The following is a 23776-nucleotide window of genomic DNA, read 5'->3' as shown; positions in this document are numbered from 1 at the left end:
CAGGTTGCTTTCCATGAATATTTCCATGTCTCGAGGTATCACAGGTGTTCATTTTCCTGTCAATAGTACACGTACAATGGTTTCCAAGAGAGCAGAGTTGAAGACACCATTAAGAGCACACTTGGGGATGCAGTCGATCAAAGTGTCTATGGACTTGCCTACCCATGAACACATCAAGTTGTTCGTAGACAAGGACATTAAGATATGACAACAACAACGTCACATCAAGTAGCAGCATGAACAATAACATACTGGATACAATGAATGCAAGAGGAAGGTTGTTGGCAACACAGAGGTGGAACAAAGCTGCGAGCTTGAGCGAATACACTTGTGATGAAAGCAACTTTGGAGACCAAGGCTATGAGGTTACGACGCGACATGAATATTGCGTGAAGATAGAGAATGGAATAGAGAAGGAGTTGCATGTGCTGAAGCAACAACTCAGGGAATAACACGAGCTACACATACAAGCAAATGAGTTATAGTAGGAACAGGTACAACAGAGGTGCAACATGCACTCACAGATGAAATTGTGCTTGTACAAGTTAAAGGTCCATCGCAGTAGGTGGAACGGAGTAGTCATGGTGAGGAGTGTTGTTTATCGCATGCAAGGGAATGCAGCAACATGCATGTCATTATGTGGATGCATGCGATCCCACCCATTCAGCACACTCACCAAGGCGAAGACAAGAAGCAAGTCTGACTGGAGTTGAACATGTGGTTGACAGTTGATCCGCATGACCACCAGTACACACTCAAAGATTAGCACACACACTACGCATCAGTGTGTTGCAGGTTTGTACGCACCCAAAAGACTGTGTGCATGCTAGAAGATGAGTTGGATGGATGAGCCATACCAATGCACCCGGATGCAACCAAGGCAAGAGTTTCCTTCATCAAGATGTCGCCATGAAGCACACACACCATCACAAATGACCAATCTTGTCATCAATTCACCACCTTCGCCATCACAAGCATGTCAAAGAGTTGATCTCACCACAATGGACTGAGTGTCAGTGATGTCTGCATTACTTACTCAAGGCATTTTTTCTCAAATGACCACATGTGCATTGTAATGTAACATCATGTCAAGTGTAAGTCAAGTGTCGATAGTTGGATGTAACAGTCACAGTGTAGATGAAGATTCATGAGGGTAGATGAATTGTCACAAAGGGGAATGTCAAGGGTCACCCCACCCTTTGCTATAAATAGAACCTCATAACTCATTGTAAAGCCTTTTGGTTAGCCAAGCTTCAATAAGACTATCTTGGAGAGAGCTTGGATAGTATTGTAACGAGCCTTGGCTTCTCCACTGCGCAAAGCTAGTACATCTCTTTAGAGGAGGAGGCGGTTGTGGTTGTAACATTCTGCTATCGAAACTAGAGGTTGGACATGGATGTATTGTATGATTGGAACTCACACTTATTCATATAATAAGAGCCAACACGTTTCATGAATATGTTGTATTGTATTCTATGCTATCTGGTCTACTCTAAATGACACATGTATTTGTTTTCTTATGCATGCATGTATAGTTATATGTGTATGTATGTATGAACCTTCTAAAATGTGTTGCTGGTTTAACCATCACTTTGAATTGCTAGCTAACTTTCCTTCCATGTTGTGATGCATCTGTGCTCGTGTGTTCCCTTCTTAACTGTGTGCTATCACAAGTTTCCAACGGGTGCACTCATATCAACCCCCGTGTGTTAGAACCTCTCATGCACCTTCCTCGACTCACTGTAGTTGTCAGACCCTTCCTACTAATAGGGTCATCTTACTTGCCTCTATGCGAAATCATGGCCAAGGCATTACCATATGACCCACTATTGGGAATCCTACACCAAACAGTCTGAGGTCTAATTGGGACTTCTTACCGGGGAGATACCCTTACATGTTGGAGGGTCAAGCACTGTCAACATTTTTGCACTAGAAGGAGGAAGAGATGACAAGATGAGTCCTCACATCTGTTTTGAACCTCTACACATCTATAATGACTAACTACCATGTTGCTCTTCTGGAGTGTATGTCTTATTTAAATGATTTCAATATCTCGAAAAAGCTCTCGGATAACTTGTCTCATAAAACATATGATGGTGGGGGCCACGTGGCCTTTGTTAGGCACGTGGACAGCGTTGTAGGCTCATGTGAAAGACATGGAATATTTAAAGAAGACATGACCTGTCCGTTGTTTATCTACATGCTTCGAGGACACCCAATGCACTGGTGTGCCACGCTACCTAAAAAATCTATTCATTCTCTTGCTCATCTGGTCGTAGAGATAGACCGTGCTTTCAATCACTTTAACCATAAAGCACTCAACAAATAAATTTTGGAATTGTGAAGAGCACTCGACGAATCCGTTGAACAGTTTTACACACGCTTTTTTAATATTGCATACTGATTCCCCCAAGATGATATTCATTGGGAATTTCTTGATTGAAGATTTGAGTATCTTCTTCAAATATTTGGACCCCGCTTGACATACTTCGGTGATAGATATGCACAATCACAGGTAGGCATAGTTGTTGTCCCAAGTGACTCTCCGCCTTCAGCTCATCAAAAAGCTCCACCACCACGGAGTGATGTGGGAGATCATGAACACATCTTTGTTTAACTATCACATACTCCCACAAACCTGTTGGTTGTCATGTAGATTCGTTCCCTCAACCTTCGTCCTCGTGCTCTGTTGATTTTTTGGATTGTACTCTCTTGTGTTCTTCCATTTAGGAATCCTCACCTATTGTGAACGAGGATCAATTTGTCAATGGAGTTAGTGTTATGCAACCAACCTGCACCATCATTCATGATGAGTGTCTGCGGGAATCTAAAGAAGAATTTGTGGTGAAGGATGAATCCCTTCCAGCCATGCCTCATCTTCTTTATCCTGACATCCCTTCTGATTCTGTCACTGCTGATTTCCCCTGTGAGAACCCATTTCTAGATGTTTCTACTTCCGCTCATTCACAAGACATGTTAGATTTCACCCTATCATCTCTGTGCGGAGAGGACACATCTTTCTCTAGAAATCTGTCTAATCTGTCATCTATCATTTCCGAAAACACAGAGGGTGAACACCTTTTCTTCTCAGCTAACCGTCTACTAGATTCATAAAATCACGAGGATGTTGACAAACACCCTCAATTTTATGCTCTTGGTTGTCATGATCTCTCTATTCTGATCACGATTTTGATTCAATCGTTGTTAATCTATCTAAGACATTGGTATACAATGATCTATCTATGAACGAAGTGAAAATCCCACAGACTGTCGAGGCACTTCAGCCCGAGCTGATGGTTATGTCAAGCCCTTTCTCTCATGAGGTTTCTTTCACTTCTGGTCAGGAAATCGTTGAAACACTCAAGCTCCTCATCACTCTCTCCTTTTCATTGTAGATCAACCAAACACCTAGATTTTGCTTCCTCCACTTGAGCTACATGATCCCATCACTCATTCATTGGAGGAATCTTACACTACAAGCACACATGCAAAATGTAAGTGTTCTACCTTTCTCAATTTTTCTTGCATGTCACAATCAAGAGAAAGCATACACTCAAAATCTACATGCAGTCTAGTACAACTCCATGGTAGCTCCACATAGAGTGCATGCCATGCACTTTCACTTATCTTTGTTCTATGGTCGCTTGTAAACTATGAGTGTGTTTTTCTTCACTATTATATCTTTCTTGTTTGGTGGTTTGCATAACTGTCTTGTTCGCAAACCAAGCCTTCACAAACATGGGTCAACCAATGCACTGGTGGCTGCATTGTAAATATCACTCCACGTGATCAAACCCATCCACCGTTAGCTTAGGAGTAGGAGTAGTGTCTACTTTCACTCTGTTTTCTTGCATGCTTGTTTGCTTATTTGTGTGCTTTCTTGTATGCTTACTCATTTTTCTTTTACTTCAACTTTGCTTTGTCATTTGTTTGTTTGCTTGTTTCATTCGTAGGTTAGTTTCACATGAAACCATGTATGACTTGTGAAACAAGTTGGGTAAAGTATGACAGGACTTGTAAAACTATCAACATTTGGTTATCCATTGTCCGCTCTCTTATGTAAGAACTTGTTATCTTCATTCCATGATACAACAATGGAAAATATGTACTATTCGAAGTGAACCTCAGTGAAAACACAAAGCTTGCGTGCTAACTAGTATCACCTATTGTAGTCGGTTGTTTTTTGGTTAATCCTTATAACCTTAGTCAAGTAGAGTAAGGTGAGGGGGAAAACCTTAACAAGCACATCAGAGGTATACATAAAATACTTCTCTGTAAGAAAATCCTCTTATTCTCTCAATAAGTTGGGATCCCTATTCTGCCTCTGAAATGAATAACTATTATGCACAGTTATGAAGATGAAAAATGAAAAAAATGAAAAAGTGAAAAAGTTTGAAAAATGAAAATGAATCAGGTGAAAGAAGAGAAAGGCTTCCTACGCAAAGAGGTGATGCAATTAACTCCACCGGGATACTAACCGAGATTTCTAGCAGTGCAGCCATGGTTTTGTTCCTATGTTACTCCACTAGGGTACTCTCCAGGGCCACGGGCAGTGAAGCAACACTAGAGATGAAACTAAGACTCTGACAACTATACTGCTTATGCACCAATATACACCTCAATCCCAATTGAAAAAATTTTGTTACCTTCACTTGGAATGTGTGTCAATTGACTAAGAGCTTGGCAGATGCTACATCTTACAATCGAGCCAGTGTGAAACCAAGATGAACTAAGAACTGAACAATACTTTGAGAGTTGTTAGACTTGCTTTTCATGAACAAGGAGAGAGTTAGAGTTCTATCAGTGTGTCGCCAAGTGTTGTAGCGGCTACAAACAACCTCCAAAATTTTTCCTTAGCTTCGTTTTGGAGCCTCCCTACCAACCTTTCACAAAAACATATCTTGCTTCATCAAGTACACAAGCTTCGGTGTTTTCTTGCAAAATGACAGCCTGTCCATCAGATCTTGTTGAAGAATGTATAATTAAGAATAAACCCTACGACACACCTCACCCTTCATAGTCCTACATGCACCCTTATTATGCATTTTCACCACATTATAGACCCTTAAGTCGATGTCTGTGAGAAATTAAAAATAAAAAACCTTGATACGAATGTGTGGATAAAGTAAAATCATGTCCCTCGCATTTTCTGGGCACAAGTGCAAACATGAGTGCAAACCTTTGGCTAGGGCTATGCTTATCTATAAACACATTTTACAAATTGCAATATGCAATTAAGTAGAAGACGTTTCTTAGCCATGACCTGTCAAAAAGAGAAGTAGTGTTATTTAGAACATGGAACCCTTTCAAAGCACCTTGAGCGAGGATAGATCCTTGAAAAGGCAAAGAATTTCTTGTAATTCGAGTTCGACACTCCTTACACCTACCTAGAAATAAAATTGTGAGAGTTAGAATCACACTAAATTCACAAAATGTAAATTTAGAATTAAGTCGTTCAAGGGACGGTTACAAAGACTTGTATAAGGGGTAAAGGAGATGCAACCTTTTCTACAAGCGGATATGTAAAGTAATAGAGGGGTTAATTCAAATTGACCATACAATTAATAGAAGGAGATGTTGAGGAAACACAATCATGTCAAACACCATAAAATATTATTATATTTTGATATTGGAATGAGAAATATTACCTAGTGAAATTGGAGCCAAGGATCGTTTTTGGAGTGCAAGAGGTAAAAGCTTAAGGAAGTTATTTCCATAAAGGGAGGAAACCCTCATCACCTTTAGGAAATGTAAACTTTCCATGTTAACGAGTTAAGAACTAAGAGAGTCACGGAGGAAGATTAAATAGATGCAAGACATATACAAGTGAAAGAAACAAGAAATGAGTGACAATTTCTTAAAATCTCTCTTCTACTTGTAAGTCACCATGAAGATCTACACCTCTCACACAATAGACCCGGGAACCCACACTTAGAGTCACAATATAAAGGATAAATTTACAGGTCATCCCTCAAGACAAATGAAAACTATGTTAGGGTTTGGAGGAGAGGTGCAAAGCAACTACCTCTCCATGTGAGAACAACAATTACAACGATACTTCGACAGAGGGTTTGGATTGGGTAGTTACCCAAACCCTTACCCGATGCAATCTCCTCCATCCATTTCAAAGATTAAATCATGAACATCAATGACACCTAAGGTACCACCTCAGGCAAGGGAAGCTTAGCCACATATCATAGTTGACCTCACATGTATTCAATCAACGCATTTCCATATAATACATGACCTCCGCATCATGTATGGAAACCATATTGTAGCTCTAGAACCTTGTAAAAGAATTCCCTCTAGGAGAAATTAATATTATGGCTGTGAGACTTTATATGAATGCCAGTAGATACTTCCATAGAGTATGAACTAAATTCCTAATGTTTTCCTTGTAGAGTTGGAGAAATACTCTTGAAGGATTCCAAAATTCATCGATAACACTTCAGAAATTTGAACAAAGGTTTTTTTTTTTTTTCAAAAGTTTTCATCGGGAGAGGAGGATGTTTTCCTTAGTTTAGGAATGGTCATGCTTAGAAATTCCTACTTTGTCTTCTTCATGGCCTCTATTTCCTTTTGTTATCCTCTCTCATTTAACAACTCATTTTACAGTTACCCCTTCTGCAACACACGAATCTCATTTGGCTCCCAAACTTGGTGAATGCAAGCTCAGAGTTTCTTGATATAGTTTATCATTTCCTCACATCCCCCCTTCCAATCAAGCTCAAGCTTACTCTTCATATTCATATTCAAGGACATCTTGATGACCTCATTATAAAACTTAGAAATTTCATTATTTCCACATGGGAAGCTATTTGGACTAGATGTGTGACTAAGATCATTAGGTTCTTTCCCCATATTTACTATTTATATTTTGAAATGGAAAGGGATTTGGAAACCCCCGGTGGCTAGGATTTCACCCAAAGCACTTGTCGCTCAATATTTGCTTTATTTCCATGGATTTTCTGCAAACCGTTTAATGGTCAATCTTAGCAATTTGAAAAATAAATCTTTTTCTTTTGCAGGTATGGTAGGCGATCAAGCTAGCTCTTCTTCAGTTTCGTACAACTCTATGTTGAATTTTGGTTCTCGTCTTCGAGTGTTGCAAGCTATTTTTTCCGTTTACATTTTTGTGGATCATGAAGCTTTAGACCGTGAAAAGTATTTTTCAAAGAATGGTTTGGTTTGTAGGTTTAATGGGTTATGGTCATGGCTGGTTGATCTGTATAAATCCATCTCTAAGACATGGAAGCCCCTTTCGATGAAAGAACTAGATATTTACCCTAGTGCACGAGGTTTCTTCATTGTGGTTTTCAAAAAGATTGGAGACATAAGGCTACATGTGAAGTTGGGCCATGGTTTTGGAGGAGCATTCACCTCTGCATGTAGCTCTAGTATTCCACTTTAGAACTGGTAACGACATCAATTTCTAAAACCCTAATTTGGATAAGATTATCGAACCTTCCCTTCGAATTCAGGAATCACACGTCACTTTCCTCCATTGGGAACATGCTAGGAAAATTCTATCGTTACTGTCATGCAATGTTCGTAGAAAAGCAGCAAACCCTCGTGGAAAATGGATTACCTCCAGAAACCACAAGGAATCTTGTTGAAAAGGAAAATTCTTTGGCAGATTAGGCGGATGAGAAAAAATTATACGATGCATTTAATGAAGAACGACTTGCTGGAATTTGCAGAAAATGTGGGTTGGATTCATGTTGGGAAGAAAGGAATAAGTTTTTCTCCAAGAAAAATAGGAAGCTATTCTAGATCAAAATAAAAATACAGGGGAAGATGGAATGTAAATATGTTGGTATTTTGGAAAATATTTAGTTGGAAAGACACTAAGGTATTTGTATGATGGGGAGCTTGTTTGAGGGTTTGGGCTGAGCCTTTGTGGTCAATCTCAAACCCACAAGGAAGAGTGGAATATGTAAAGGTTTTGGCCCCGTCATCGAGATTATAATCTATTTTAAATTTTAAAAATAAAACATGAGTCAAAGAAACACAACTCTATCTTTATTGATATATATTTTATATAACATAAAATCATAGGAACAAAATAAAATAACTATTTTTCAATCTTATCATGGAAACAAACAAAAAATCATCATTATCATATATTAAAAAAATGAATTTAATTAGGGAAGGGAACATATTGGCTATAATAATATTCATATATCTTTCGAAATGGAAAGAGCTTTGGAAACCTTTGGTGGCTAGGGTTTCACCCAAAACCCTAGTCGCTCAATCTTTGCTCTATTTGCATGGATTTTCTGTAGATGGTTCAATGGTGAATCTTGGCGATTTGACAAATAAATCTTTTTATTTTGCACGTATGGTTGGCGATCAAGCTAGCTCTTCTTCAGTTTCGTACAACTCTATGTTGAATTTTGGTTCTCTTCTTCAAGTGGTGAAAGTTATTTTTTTTTGTTTACATTTTTGTGGATGAGGAAGCTTTAGACTGTGAAAAGTATTTTTCAAAGAATGGTTTGGTTTTCAGGTTTAATGGGTCATGGTTGTGCTTGGTTGATTTGTATAAATCCATGTCTAAGACATGGAAGCCCCTTTTGATGGAAGAGCTGAATATTTACCGTATTGCACAAGGTTTCTTCATTGTGGTTATCGAAAAGATTGGAGACATAAGGCTATGTGTGAAGTTGGGCCATGGTTTTGGAGGAGTGTTGGCCTCTGCATGCAGCTCTAGTCTTCCACATTAGATATGGTAATGACATCAATTTCTAAAACCTGAGTTTGGATAAGATTATTGAACCTTCCCTTGGAATTCACGAATCACACATCGCTTTCCTCCATTGGGAACGTGTTGGGAAAATTCTATCATTACTGTCATGCAACGTTCATAGAAAAGCAGCAAACCCTCATGGAAAATGTATTACCTCGGGAAACCACAAGGAATCTTGTTGCAAAGGAAAATTCTTGGGAAGATTAGGTGGATGAGAAAATTTTCAAGAAAAATACCGTGCATTTAATGAAGAACAACTTGCTGGAATTTGCAGAAAATGTGGGTTGGATTAAAGTTGGGAAGAAAGGAATAAGTTTTTCTCCAAGAAAAATAGGAAGCCATTCTAGATCAAAATAAAAATACAAGGGAAGATGGAATGTAAATATGCTGGTATTTTGGAAAATATTTAGTTGGAAAGACACTAAGGTATTTGTATGATGGGGAAAATATTTAGTTGGAAAGAGAGTGAGGTATTTGTATGATCCTAAGCTAGTTTGAGGGTTTGGGATGAGCCTTTGTGATCAATCTCAAACCCACGAGGAAGATTGGAATATGAAAAGGTTTCGGCCTCGTCATCACCATTTTTTAAATACAAATATTTATCCGTTTCATCTAAAAATAAATAAAAATTTAATTATAAGTTACAAATTTTATATTGAAATATTTGATATAAAATTTACAAGTTATGATAAAATTAGATTTTAATACCCAACTTCAAATTTTAAAATTAAATATCATCAACTAAGAGGGTCCCCATATGGTGAATCTAGTCACAAATATTGGGGGGATAGCTAAATGGGAAATGACCACTTTCCCCTTAGCTACATCACATGCATTGTCGAGGCATGAAGCTCAAGAAAGGGCAACACCAATTACAGAAATCAAGACTCTCTAAATCAGAGGAGGCCAAAATGAAGGCTAATACAAGGACTAAATGGAGGCAAGGATAAATTAATCGAGCACGACACATTATAACATAGTAACAAAGAATACATGGAAAACCCTTGGTAGGATAGGGCTTCAAACAATTTCTAGCCCACCGTAGTCGGTAAGGCCAATCACTCGTAAACATTGTGCTATAGACTACACTAAATCCAATAAATTCAAGACCAAAAGAAATGCGAGCACAACAGAAAGGATCATGAAAAGCACCTACTCCAAAATTGATTATGGGGAGCCGAAAACTACAACAAAATCCACCAAATCTAGAAGAGGCCACAATGTCCAATGAGTAGTCTCATTGATACAGCCAAAGTTACCGAATAATTCACCTTCTCCCTCTCTCTACTAACACCAAACTACTAATCCATAAACTCGGTCAAAAAGCACAAACAAAACCAAACCATTGGCACAAGCCAAGACCCTTCGAGAAAAAAGGCAAAAAGAAATTCCGAGTGGTTACATGCAATTTGTTGTGCACACACCGTGGATGTTGAAAGACCGAAGAAATAATCCCACTTAAGATGAGGAAGGGATGTAACACATCATAAAATAATCCACTAGAACTCGAACTAAGAGGACTTGCCATATTCATCAATGTAAAAAAAATGCCCACCTATTTGGTGCATAGGATGGCCATATTTATCATTGTAATAAAAAATGCTCTCACATTTGGTGCATACGGTGGCGATATTCATCAATGTAATAAAAAAATGCTCACATACTTGGGGCATAGGGTGTACTGGCCATGCCACCCACCCTCTTCTATTGAAATATGCTAAAATGGGGTGGTGAGCTAGACCCCAACCTTTTAGGTACTCTTTGTATCCACCTCGATGAGGGGATAAAACTCAAACTCAGGTCATTAATACATGTAAAAAACTAATTGTAATTAAAAGATTCAAATTATATATTTATCATATCTAAACATTTTATGAAAAAATCCTAAAGTATTGGTGAAAGAATAGTTTAATATGAAATATAAAATTATAGAATTTAATGTCATACAAACAAATACATTTTTTTTTTTTTTGCTTACAAGTTACTACCCCCAAACATTTATTTGAATTATTTTGAAGTACACCAATTTTACATACATGTATTCAAATTAATTCAAAATACATATAATATGTCATACAAAAATCAGAAGAGAAAGGTATCAAATATTAGGAATTTTAAATGTGATTGGGAATATGAATGTGTTTACAAGCATCAAATTTTAAAATGTGAAATTGAAAATTAAATAACTTTTCTAGTGCCATCAAATAGTGAAACTTTTAAAAGAAATTTTGAAAATGTAAAAATATGTTTGTATAAATGTCCAAAATTTGGAACTTCATCATTATTAATTATATCAAATTTTAACATGTAATTGATGTCATACAAACAAATACAATTTTTTTTTTTTTTTGCTTACAAGTCACTGTGCCCAAACATTTATTTGAATTATTTTGAAGTACACCAATTTTACATACATATATTAATTCAAAATACATATAATATGTCATACAAAACTCACAAGAGAAAGGTATCAAAAATTAATAATTTTAAATGTGATTTGGATATATGAATATGTGTTTACAAGCATCAAATTTTAAAATGTGAAATTGAAAATTAAATTCCTTTTCTAGTGCCATCAAATAGTGAAACTTTTAAAAGCAATTTTGAAAATGTAAAAACATGTTTGTATAAATGTTCAAATTTTGAAACTTCATCATTATTAATTATATCAAATTTTAACATTCAATTGATCTCATACAAACAAATACAATTGTTTTTCTCTTCTTACAAGTCACTTCCCCCAAATATTTATTTGAATTATTTTGATGTACACCAATTTTACATACATGTATTCAAATTAATTAAAAATACATTTACTATGTCATACAAAACTCACAAGAGAAAGGTATCAAAAGATAAGAATTTTAAATGTGATTTGGATATATGAATATGTGTTCAGAAGCATCAAATTTTAAAATGTGAAATTGAAAATTAAATTCCTTTCTAGTGCCATCAAATAGTGAAACTTTTAAAAGAAATTTTGAAAATGTTGGAAGCATCAAATTTTAAAATGTGATATTGAAAATTAAATTCCTTTCTAGTGCCATCAAATTGTGATATTTTTAAAAGAAATATTGAAAATGTAAAATATGTTTGTATAAATTTTCAAATTTTGAAACTTCATCATTTTTAATAATATCAATTTTTAACATGTAATTGATGTCATACCAAAAAATACAAAAAAATACAAATTTTTTTTGCTTACAAGTCAATGCCCCCAAAAATTTATTTGAATTATTTTGAAGTACACCAATTTTACATATATGTATTCAAATAAATTAAAAATATATATACTATGTCATACAAAACTCACAAGAGAAAGGTATCAAATATTAAGAATTTTAAATGTGATTGGGATATATGAATATGTGTTTACAAAAATCAAATTTTAAAAAGTGAAATTGAAAATTAAATATCTTTTCTAGTGGTGAAACTTTTAAAAGCAATTTTAAAAATGTAAAAATATGTTTGTATAAATGTTCAAGTTTTGAAACCTTATTATTAATTATATCATATTTTAACATGTAAATGTAGAGAATCTTCCCAAATAAACTATTAATTTTGAATGCCATTTTCTAATTGCCATTAAAATATATCCAAGTTTTAAATTTTATAATATGGAATATAAAATAAAAATGTTTTGAAATGAAAATAAATTTTAAAATGCAAGCTCTTACATGAATTTAAAATAAGTTATATTATAGATATAAATTAGTTTAATTAAAAACTGAATTTAATATTTAAATATTTGATGGGACAAGAATTGTTTTATAAAATAAAATGTCATAAAACTCAAAAGAAATTTAGAATATCATATTTGCAATTTTGAAAATGTAAAAATGTGTTTCTATAAATGTTCAAATTTTGAAACTTTATCATTATTAATTATATCAAATTTTAACATGTAATTGTAGAGAGTCTTCCAAAATAAAATATTAATTTTGAATATCATTTTCAAATTGTCATTAAAATATATCCAAACTTTAAATTTTATAATATGGAATATAAAATAAAAATGTTTTAAAATTGGAGAATAAATTTTAAAATTCAAGCTCTTACATGAATTGAAAATACATTGTATTATAGATATAAATTAGTTTAATTAAAAACTCAATTTAATATTTAAGTTTTTGATGGGATAAGAATTTTTTTATAAAATAAAATGTCATAAAACTCAAAAGAAATTTAGAATATCATGTTCTCAATTTTGAAAATGTAAAAATATGTTTGTATAAATGTATAAATTTTGAAACTTTATCATTATTAATTATATCAAATTTTAACATGCAATTGTAGAGAGTCCTCCAAAATAAAATATTGATTTTGAATGTCATTTTCAAATTGTCATTAAAATATATCCAAACTTTAAGTTTTATAATATGGAATATAAAATAAAATGGTATTAAAATGTGAGAATAAATTTTAAAATGCAAGCTCTTACATGAATTTAAAATACATTATATTATAGATATAAATTAGTTTAATTAAAAACTCAATTTAATATTTAAATATTTGATGGGATAAGAAGTTTTTTATAAAATAAAATGTCATAAAACTCAAAAGAAATTTAGAATATCATGTTTGCATGGCATAAAATTTCAATTTTTGTTTAAATTAACTTGAAACCTAAAATTTGCATTGTTTGTATAAATGTTCAAATTTTGAAACTTTATCATTAAATTTTATCAAATTTTAACATGTAATTGTAGGGAGTCATCCAATATAAAAAATTACTTTTAATTGTCATTGTCCAATTGTCATTAAAATATATCCAATCTTCTAATTTTATAATATGGAATATAAAATACAAAATTAAGTTTTAAAATGTGAAAATAAATTTTAAAATGCAAGGTCTTAAATGAATTTAAAATACATTATATTATAGATATAAACTAGTTTAATTAAAAACTGAAAAGTTAATATTTAAATGTTTGATGGATTAAGCCAAAATTTATAAAATAAAATGCAAAAGAAATTTAGAAAATCATGTCTACCGGGCATAAAATTTCAATCCTTTCAGATTAACTTGAAACATAAAATTTGCATTGTTTGAATAAATGTTCAAAATTTGAAACTTCACCATTATTAATTATATCAAATTCTAACATGTAATTGTAGAGAGTCATCCAATACAAAAATAAGTTTTAAAATACTAGAATAAATTTTAAAATGCAAGCTCTTAAATGAATTTAAAATACATTATATTCAAGTACATGTATTAAAATTAATTCAAGATACATATAATATGTCATACAAAACTCACAAGAGAAAGGTATCAAATATTAAGAATTTTAAGTGTGATTGGGATATATGAATGTGTGTTTACAAGCATCAAATTTTAAAATGTGAAATTGAAAATTAAATACCTCTTCTAGTTGTGAAACTTTTGAAAAAAATTTGAAAACGTAAAAATATGTTTGTATAAAAGTTCAAATTTTGAAAGTTTATCGTGATTAATTATATCAAATTTTGACATGCAATTGTAGAGATTCCTCCAAAATAAAATATTAATTTTGAATCCCATTTTCAAATTGTCATTAAAATATATCAAACTTTAAATTTTATAATAAGGAATATAAAATAAAATTAAAATGCAAGCTCTTACACGAATTTAAAATACATTATATTATAAATATAAATTAGTCTAATTAAAAACTAAATTTAATATTTAAATATTTGATGGGATAAGATATTTTTTATAAAACAAAATGTCATAAAACTGAAAAGAAATTTAGAATATCATGTTTACAAGGCATAAAATTTCAATTTTTGTTTAGATTAACTTGAAACATAAAATTTGTATTGTTTCTATAAATGTTCGAATTTTGAAACTTTATCATTAAATTATATCAAATTTTAACATGTAATTGTAGGGAGTCATCCAATATAAAAAATTACTTTTAAATGTCATTGAAATATATCCAATCTTTCAATTTTATAATATGGAATATAAAATACAAAAATAGGTTTTAAAATGTGAGAATAAATTTTAAAATGCAAGCTCTTAACTGAATTTAAAATAAGTTATGTTATAGATATAAACTAGTTTAAACAAAAAAACTGAATATTTAATATTTAAATGTTTGATGGATTAAGCCAAAATTTATAAAATAAAATGCAAAAGAAATTTAGAATTTCTTGTCTACAACCCATATAATTTCAATCTTTTTAGATTAACCTGAAACATAAAATTTGCATTGTTTGAATAAACGTTCAAAATTTGAAACTTCATCATTATTAATTATATCAAATTTTAACATGTAATTGTAGAGAGCCATCCAATACAAAAATAAATTTTAAAATGCAAGCTCTTAAATGAATTTAAAATACATTATATTATAGATATAAATTGGTTTAAATTATATCAAATTTTAACATGTAATTGTAGAGATCCGTCCAATACAAAACTAAGAGAATAAATTTTAAGATGCAAGCTCTCAAATGAATTTAAAATACATTATATTATAGATTTAAATTGGTTTAATTAAAAACTGAAAAATTAACATTTAAATATTTGATGGAATAATCAAAAAAATTATAAAATAAAATGTCATGAAATGAAAAAGGAATTTAAAAATTCATATCTACATGGCATAAAATTTCAATCTTTGTTTAGATTAAGTAGAAACATTAAATTTGCATTGTTTGTATAAATGCTCAAAGTTTGAACCTTCACCATTAACATGTAATTGTAGAGAGTCATCCAATATCCAAAATCAGTTTTAAATGTTATTAGAATATATCCAAATTTTAAATTCTTATAATATGGAATATAAAATAAAAATGTTTGTTTTGAAATGTGAGATTAAATTTTAAAAAGCAAGTTATTAAATGAATTTAAAATACATTATATTATAGATATAAGTTAGTTTAATTAAAAACTGAAAATTTAATATTTAAATATATTATGGGATAAGCAAAATTTTATAAAATAAATGTCATAAAATGTAAGAGAAATTTAGAAATTCATGTCTACAGGTTATAAAATTTCAATCTTTATTCACATCAGCGTGAAACATAATATTTGCATTGTTTGTATGAATGTTCAAATTTTTAAACTTATTATTATTAACTATATAAAATTTTAACATGTAATTGTAGGGAGTCATCCAATATAAAAAAAAAAAATTTTAAATTTCATTTTCCAATTCTCATTGAAGTATATCCAAAATTTAAATTTTATAATATGGAATATAAAATACAAAAATAAGTTTTAGAATGTGAGAACAAATTTTAAAATGAAAGCTCTTAAATGAATTTAAAATACATTATATTACATATATAAATTAGTTTAATTAAGAACTAAAATTTTAATATTTAAATATTTGATGGAATAAGAAAAAATTTACAAGATAAAATGTCATAAAATGCAAAAGAACTTTAGAAATTCATGTCTAGAGGGCATCAAATTTCAATTTTTGTTGCCATAAACTTGAAACATGAAATTTTCCATTGTTTGTATAGATATTCAAATTTTGAGACTTCATCATTATTAATTATATCAAATTTTAACATGTAATTGTATAGGGTCATCCAATATAAATAATTAATTTTAAATGTCATATTCCAATTCTCATTAAAACATATCCAATCTTTTAATTTTATAATATGGAATATAAAATACAAAATTAAGTTTTAAAATGTGAGAATAAATTTTAAAATGCAAGCTCTTAAATGAATTTAAAATACATTGTATTATAGATATAAATTGGTTTAATTAAAAACTAGAAATTTAATATTTAAATATTTGTTGGAATAAACAAAATTTTATAAAATAAATTGTCATAAAATGCAAAATAAATTTAAAAATTCATGTAAATTTCAATCTTTGTTTAGATTAAATTGAAACATAAAATTTGAGTTGTTTGTATAAATGTTCAAATTTTTAAACTTCATCATTATCATATTTTAACTTGTGATTTGTCATATCCCTCACGTAACTCAATGTAAAATAAATTATGAATCAGTTACAATCCCTCACGTAACTCATCATAATTAACAATTATGATAGTTATTTAGTTTCGGAACTGATCCTTAGCATTTGGAACTGATTCTTGATATTGGATTGGGATGAGATCGAATAGGGGGAGGTGGGGGGGCAGTTATGGATTTTTCGGTTCCCCGTGCACCTTTTCCAACGAACTCGACCCGATGAATCGAACTATGGAATCGGGTCCACCACGGATTCTCCTGGCTTGGAGAGGTGCCCTCGTCGTTGGGGAATGAGACTCGTTTCTCAGATGGCTTCCATGCTTCAGGGGTCGGACCGATGTAGACATATCAGATGATTTCTCTCTCCCGAGAGCTACATCAAATGTATTCAGCTAATGTATTCTTATGATACAGAGCAACGCTTTAATTTCTCCAATGTAGATGAAGTATTGACTATTTTACCAGTTGCTTCTGAAGTGATGTTTTCGTGATTGCATGGAGTCATGTATGCGATATTTAGCTGCTGTGCTCTGGATTCGTGAGCAACAAGACTAGCTTCGCGTCCTGTTGTCATCTTTGAACATAAATACTTTGCCTGACTTAGCTGCTAAACTTGGTATGAGCCAAGGCAAGTCAGATTGCGAGCATTTAAAGATGGTGACAGAGTCTCTACAAGAATTGCTGCAGATGGCTTACCATTAAAAAGAGCTTCGCAGCACTATGCAGAAACATGTATTTGACTACTGTACGTTAAATACGTCACCAGCTATTAAAGAGGTGTGCAGACATGCCATTTTGGAGCAGTTTAAGGCAGCTGTTAAAGGCTAAAGCCATTAAATCTAAACCTGATGAAAGTTCTGACTTACATTGGCTACTGAGTGTTATTCGGCGTCGCGATGCAAAATTGTTCGAAACTATGGTCAAAGAGTTTTGTGAAGATCCCGATCTTCGCAATGCAGTATCTAGTGGAGCGGCGAATATGAAGAGATCAACAGTTCTTAATACTCGCGCCCAGATCTGAAGATAAGTAACTGCACTCTTTATAGAGAGAACTCTAGTGTATCTTCAGTAACTGCATTCTTATAGAGAGAATTTTAGTGCATGCATTAGAAGAATGATTGATTTTATATGTTCTCTCTGTAAAGAGAATAGGTTAATGCATGTGGTAATGTATATGGTAAAAGATTGATTAATTTAACTCTTCTCTTGCTTATGTTCTCTTTGTAAAGAGAATAGGTTAATGCATGTGGTATTGTATATGGTAAAAGATTGATTAATTTAACTCTTCTCTTGCTTAAAGAAGTACTTAATGAGTCCATGCTTGTATCATTAAAAGACTATGTCCACTGCATATACTAAAGAAGGGATATTAGGATAAGCTAATGGCTCAAAGAACAGTCATCGTGGTATGGAGATGTGTTCTTTGTATGTTAGCAAAACTATGATAAATCTTGACCATTGTGTTATATGTTTTAGGAAGAAACATGGACTTGTAAACTAATGGTTAGATCTCTTAGAGAGAGATATACACCAGTGTGAATAAGCATTGTGAAAAGTAGAACAAGAATTTACTTGAATAAATGTACTAGTTAGTTAGTATGTTATGCTTGCTCATGTAGATGAGTGGATGATAAAAGATCATTTTTAGAGGTTGTTTTATGAATTATTGATTTTGTAGCTAATCTTGTTGCCAAGATTGTTGTCAACAGCATTGACAGGAAAAGATGGCGGTTGGTGCCAAAGGAAAGAATGTTTAACATTGGCAGGAAAAGGATTATTCGTTTATTCGTCCATGCAGATGACATTGCTAGAACAATTATGCCACAAGGAATGTTGCATGTGGCGGTATGTAAATAAAAGATTACATGAAACTTGTATTAGCTTTTAGCTAGTTATGTGATAGCTTAATGATAATTCATTGTAATGATTTTAATAACAATGGTTAAGGGTTGGAATCCCTTATAAGCCATTGAGTGAGGGGTGAAAACCCTCACGAGCGTTTAATAATAAGATTAAACGTTTGCTGGTTTTCACCCTACAGGGTTTCCAGGGTATATCAGTGTTCCATGGTGTGATTGATGTGATTGCCTTTTGTGTCAGTTGGATGACGTTGAATCCTTGATGTTGATGGTTCTTTATTTGATGGCATGATCATAATGTCCAAGTATGAGATTAGTTTATATTATTACACTACCATAGTGGTGGTTAATGGTTATGTAATTTATTGTCTTTGATGACAATTTAATTGATGCACTAATGAATATTACATTTAATGGTTAATGATGAATCGTCGAGTTGTGAATTGGTTAATTCCTTGTGGGAATTTGTATGAAAAATTCTAACTCCTACTTTTACATGCAAGGTCACCGGGGCATGTGACATGATTGTAGAGAGTCATCCAATATAAAAAAATAGTTTTAAATGTTACTAAAATATATCCAAACTTTAAATTTTATAATATGGAATATAAAATAAAGATGTAAGTTTTAAAATTCAAGCTCTTAAATGAGCTTAAAATACATTATAATTATATTATAGATATAATTTAGTTTAATTAAAAACTGAAAATTTATTAAATATTTGATGGGATAAGCAAAATTTTATAAAATAAAATGTCTTAACATGCAAAAGAAATTTAGAAATTCATGTCTACAACTCATAAAATTTCAATGCTATTAAAATATATCAAAATTTTAAATTTTATAATATAGAATATAAGATAAAGATGTAACTTTTAAAATTCAAGCTCTTAAATGAACTTAAAATACATTATATTATAGATATAAATTAGTTTAATTAAAAACTCAAAATTTAATATTTAAATATTTGATGGGATAAGCAAAATTTTATAAAATAAAATGTCTTAAGATGTAAAAGAAATTTAGAAATTCATGTCTACAACTCATAAAATTTCAATCTTTATTTACATTAACTTGAAACATAATATTTGCATTGTTTGTATAAATATTCAAATTTTGAAATTTATCATTATTAACTATATCAAATTTTAACATGTAATTATAGGGAGTTGTCCAATATAAAAAAAATTAATTTTAAATTTCATTTTCCAATTCTCGTTAAAACATATTCAAACTTTAAATTTTATAATATGGAATAGAGAATACAAAAGTAAATTTTAAAATGTCAGAATAAATTTTAAAATGGAAGCTCTTAAATGGATTTAAAATACATTAAAAGTTAGTTTAATTAAAAACTACAAATTTAATATTTAAATATTTGATTGAATAAGCAAAAAATTATAAAATAAAATGCCATAAAGTGCAAAAGAAATTTAGAAATTCATGTATAAAGTGCAGAAAATTTCAATCTTTATTTATTTAGATTAAATTGAAACCTAAATTTTCATTAACCAAAAAATGTAGTATCATTATAATATTTTAAGAAAACAAATTAAAAAGATAGAAATGGATAACTCATCACAACATTATAATTTAATTTACAATTATATAATTGGATATCATATAATGTAATACAAATGGATGTAAATTAATTTGAAATGCAAATTTCCCATCCAAACTCATCATTACAATATATTAAAAAGTAAATTTGATAACAATATAATCATTATATTTTAACATTTCATACAAAAATCACATGTTTTTTTATTATAAAATTACAGATTAAGATACAATTTTTTCAGCTTAGGTAAGTCAAACATGAAAGGTATTTATATTATTTTGATAAAACTAGATTAGAAATTAAATATCATATGAATGTAATAAGAGTCATTCTCTCTCACATATCAAATTTTTAATAGTTAAATTAATTTAAATAGACAATATTATTTAGATATCATTTTTGGGATTCAACTGCGTTAAGTAAGTCATTCAAACGTATGACCATTTCCATGAGAGGTAGTCGTAACTGACTAATTTCTCATGATTTTTGAATAGTTCACTTAGCACTCATTGCATCGAGTGATGCTCACAGGGGTGAAGAAGTGGGATTGAAACTAGTGAAATGTGGAGAACGAATCACATAGCATCAATCATCACTTTCGGGGCTTGCACTGCGTAGATCCCCTATACTTAAAGACAATATTATGTATATCACCTTATACACACAAACACAACAACATCACATTTAACAAATAGGATACAAAACAAATATATAGATTTAAGATTTTGTTTATAATATTCTCCTTTATTTCATCTATCTATCTATATATCTATATATATATATATAGATATATAAGATTTTAACATGAAAAAGTTATCAAATGTAATTTTATAAATGTCATTGGAGTATATAAGTTAAGCATCAAATTTTAAGTAGTGGAATTGAAAATTAAACAGTATAAGTGTCCAAGTCATCAAACATTGAAATTTTTAAATGTGATTTTCTTAAATATGAGGGGCATGTAAAAGTGTGTTTGTATAAATTTTGGAATTTCGAAAATTAATTCTATTAAAAATGCAATTGTAGACTTATGAAACATTGAACTTTTCAAATGTAATTTTGCAATTGTCATTATTTATATGTATAGGCAAGGGTGTTAAGATTTAAATTCTAAAATGTGAAGTTTAAAATAGAAAAGTGGTTTCGCTACACATCATGCTTGAAAATACAAAAAGAATAAAATTCAAATGTGAGGTTGAAAATTAATTATATCAAAAGTTTTTGCAGAAATAGTAGTGTGTAGTAAATTTTGAAGGAAATATTTTTTTAGAAATTTTATTATATAACTATTATGGAAAAAATCACTTGATAGTAAAAAAATATTATTAATCCTTTAAGATCAAAATAAATAATTAAAACGAAATGTTATTATAAAATGATAGCAAAATAAAATTAAAATTAAAATTTTAAAAACCAAAAGACATAGAAAAAATAATAAAAAAACTAAAAACTAAACTACAAAGAATCATAAACATAATAAAAAGGGACACTCCTCCATCATAGCTTTGGCCATGGCTATCCATGAAGGTTGTGAGAAAGGGCAACCCCTTCTCAAAAAAAAATATTTGATTTATATCTATTATAGTTTTTTCTTTTTGGTTATTTACATCAACAATAATACAATTGTCTTCACCAATTACACTTTTCTGTCAAAGGCTCTTCATCTACTTGCTACTCCTATATGCTTTGGACCTTCCATCTCTTCATCTACTTGCTACTCCTATATGCTTTAGACCTTCCATCAACCTGCTCTCCATGTACCTTCCTTAGCACACGATCTTGCTCTTGTAATATATCTGTGATATTCATATAACAAGAAAATTAAATATTTAATAGCAATTTTATTCTCAATTAATAAAAGAAAAAACAATTATTTAAATATACTTTCAAATCCAACCTTTATCCTATTTATTCATCACTAATTACATTCTTACCTTTCAACTCCCCAAAAACATGTCACTCTTTTGGTAAAGCACTTTCCATAGCTGCTCCTCCATCAATCTGTTTCATATCATAAGAAAGTTAAATATTTAATAGCATTTTTTTCAAAAAATATAATAAAAATAAAATATAATTAATTAAATATTCTTTGAGATAGAATTCAAAATAAATAAATGTGATAAGCAATAGAAATTTCTCCTTTATAAATTTCCCAAAGCATTTCACATGAAATCCAAAATAGTAAATTGTAATATATATATATATATATATATATATATATATATATATATATATATATATAGATAGATAGATAGATATATGAGATTATCTAGAGCACTAAAAGCAAGTTAATATAAAGTCTTAAACAACTAAATATCATCTCTTTTGTCACAATATCAGCAACCTAAACCCAAGCTAGCTCATAATAGGAGGCCTCTTTTTATAGCACATATCTACACCTAATACTTCAAATATACAACATAGTAGAAATATTTATTAGGATATGTTTTGCAATTGGCATCTACTCTCTTGGCTTTCCAAAACATTTTGATCTACTTTTCCTAGAGCTCATTTCAGATGTTAGAGAATGTTGTCAATGTTGTTATCACTTCAATTCAGTTGACATAGACATCCTTAAATGCCACTATCATTTCAATTAATTGTGTCATAAAGAACGAACACGATGCCCTCACCTGGCCTGGCCTGGCCTGGCTTGCACAGCCTCCCCAATGCGGCCCGAGTACACTAATGACACGGATATCGATATCGGATGGGATTATATGTTACGGATTTCATTTCATATGCGTGAAGATTTTGGTATCTGTCAAGCTAGCAGTGCACCGTCTATAATGAGGTGAGCGGTTCATCATTCTTATAAAAAAATGAAATGTGGCTGTTGAGTTTGAAATAGGAATTCACCAACATCTCTCCCCTCCCACATACATGTGTATTAATTAATTAATTAATTCTAGAGGCTTCTCTCAAAAATCCATTCCATTCTGTGTCTGCTTGAGCTGAGGTTTTGCTCAGTGAAAGAACACCACTGCCACCTTTTTCCATGTACCTGTTTACAAACCATGCCCACCTGTGTCTATTTTTTTTGTCCATCCCCATTTCACATTTAAGATTTAAGATTTTGTAGACATAGCAACTATCTAAATTTTTCATTGTTCTGCAAAATCTCGCTCTCCTCCTCAAAGATTTCCAAACATTTATATGATTATTTTTAGTGAATGAATAATGTTATTTATTTAGGCATTTTGCCTCTAAATATTTTAAAGTGACAAGTGATGGATGTTAATGTTCTAATTTCTTTTTTAATTATTACTAATATTTATTCATGAATATTATAAAGTTAGAAATTGTTGGTCTACTTCCTTATGGATATTACCAAGTTAAAAAATATAATATCAAATGGTTGGTTTAATAGAATAACTTAATATTATATTGGTGCACAACATTTTTTTTTCTGGAGACTTACATATACTAGGAATATTTGTTTGCATCAACAAGTTTAGTCAATTCACTTGCACATTAGTTCACTTCGCTCAATATGCTTCTTTGACAAATGCCAAAACAGATTACAAGGAGAAAACTAAGCCTTCTCTAATAATATCTTTGAAAATGCTAACAAACTCCAATTGATCCAATAATCTAACCATGTTTTCATAGGCACCTTCATACATAACCTCCTGCCTTTCCTACCTACTTTTCATCACCTTATCTCTCAAGGCACCA

Source organism: Pinus tabuliformis, chromosome X, assembly GCF_031772625.1.
Source record: "Pinus tabuliformis cultivar Carrire ecotype Pingquan chromosome X, CPIR1, whole genome shotgun sequence".
Taxonomy (NCBI): domain Eukaryota; kingdom Viridiplantae; phylum Streptophyta; class Pinopsida; order Pinales; family Pinaceae; genus Pinus; species Pinus tabuliformis.
The sequence above is the reverse complement of the archived record's forward strand: the minus strand, read 5'-3'. Positions refer to the sequence as shown.